General features: G+C 43.9%; 1 pseudogene; it reads right to left on the bottom strand.

Annotated features, from left to right (window-relative positions):
- LOC127932522 (GTPase IMAP family member 7-like) overlaps positions 1 to 704 on the bottom strand; it is a 7,351-nt pseudogene extending 6,647 nt beyond the window's left edge.
- Positions 705 to 1,967: the final 1,263 nt, after the last annotated feature.

Raw genomic sequence — 1,967 nt, 5'->3', positions numbered from 1 at the left:
ATGTCAGTGAGTGCTGTCTCTCTGTGTTGTACCTGTAGATGTCAGTGAGTGCTGTCTCTCTGTGTTATACCGGTAGATGTCAGTGAGTGCTGTCTCTCTGTGTTATACCTGTAGATGTCAGTGAGTGCTCTCTCTCTGTGTTGTACCTGTAGATATCAGTGGCTCGAGTTGGTTCATACGATGATTCAAAAGCCTCAGGGGGCATGTAGCTTAGAGTGCCTCCTTCCTTCCCGGGCTCTTCTCTGGACATTTCCAAAACACTATGGGAGACTTCAGCAAGGCCAAAATCTGTAAGCTAGAGAGAGAGAGAGACAGCGAGACAGAGAGAAAGAGAGTGGGCGTGTGAGAGAGAGAGAAAGAGAGAGAGAGAGACAGCGAGACAGAGAGAGAGAGAGAAAGAGAGGGAGCGTGTGAGAGAGAGAGAGAGAGAAAGAAAGAGAGTGAGCGTGTGAGAGAGAGAGAAAGAGATGGGCTTAACATAGACTAAACAGAAATAGTCATGTTCAGTAAACATGTATACTGCCCGTGGGTAGTGATGACTGTGTATAGTTCAGACGTATCTCACCACTAGTAGAGACTCAGGATCTTGGGACTTGCCTTTGCATTAAGGTTGTCATCCAGCAGCACGTTATTGGGCTTCAGGTCGCGATGCAGAAGTGGCTGAGGAAGGTTGTGAAGGAAGTTAATTCCCAGAGCGATCTGGTGGGCCAGGCGGAAGGCCAGGGGCCAGGGTGGGGGGCCAGAGAGGCTGGCCTGGAGGGTGGCCAGGGAGCCTATGTTCATTAACTCCATCACAATACCCAGCTGGGTGGAGAGGCCTCTACCTGGAGAGGGAGGGCACCCCTGGTACACCCCCAGAATCCTCACCACATGGGGGCTCCCTCCCTTCTGCATATTCTTTACCTCCTTAAGCAGGGACGTGCTAGAGCTGGAATGAGGTGTGTGTGTGTGTGGGGGGGGGGCAGGGATTATAGTCCATGAGCCAAGCCAACAAGTTATTTATCACATACTGCACACCCTTTAGAGTCACAGCTATCCATCAGACTCATTTTTGGGAAAGGTTCAGGTCCAAATAACTTTAGGTTAAATATTAGAATTACCTATATAAATTGCTTTAAAAAAGAAACATACATTTTAACTTTGTTTGACGAGTGGTACTGAAAGGTCATGAAATGACCTTTCTAATGATATATAACATAACCCACTTTCAAAGGACCAGCTACAACTATTGTTTAAAAATCAGCCATATTGTGCCATTGACATTAGACTGTTGGAAGTTTAGCCATAGAATTCCACGAAGAAGGGAAGCTATGTTTGTGGATTGTACACTTTGTTGATAGAGGCACCACATTTCACACACACAGCTAGAACATGGTTTTAAAAAAGATTTGTAGATACAGGGCCATCACAGGATGGACACAATAACCCGACAGATATATGGCCGCCAAACAACTCAATGGGGTCTTATTGGATTCATTTTGCTTGACCATACCTGTAAGAAATATAATTGTAGTACGCCCAATAATGTCTTAAAATGTCCATAGTGACCCAGATACATTATGACGTCACATTATGACGTCACATTATGATGTCACATTATTCACAGAATCGTGGTAACAAGGTGTCTTAAAAGCTGTACGAATTGATGCCTTCTGAATATTTTACCGTCAAACGTTTTAAAATGGATATGTACAAGTGAATAGTCACGGATGTGAGTGAGCTCAGTCAACTGACGAACAATGTGATCCTATCAACGGTTTTCAGAAAAGGTTCAAGAAAAGAGCAGAAGCTCTGAATGATTCGCCACAGACTCCAGTTCCACCGATCTACAGGTTATGGAAAATGTGCTACTTTAATATTGTACCAGTCGGTTTCCTCAAGAAGAAAGCACTTCTATGTAAAATACAACAACAACTAAAACACTTTAGTAAAGCTACGATAATTTCCGCAAAATTAAAAATAAAATA

The sequence above is a fragment of the Oncorhynchus keta genome, chromosome 10 (assembly GCF_023373465.1).
Source record: "Oncorhynchus keta strain PuntledgeMale-10-30-2019 chromosome 10, Oket_V2, whole genome shotgun sequence".
Lineage (NCBI taxonomy): Eukaryota > Metazoa > Chordata > Actinopteri > Salmoniformes > Salmonidae > Oncorhynchus > Oncorhynchus keta.
Note: the sequence above shows the minus strand (reverse complement) of the source record. Positions and strands in the feature narration are given on the sequence as shown.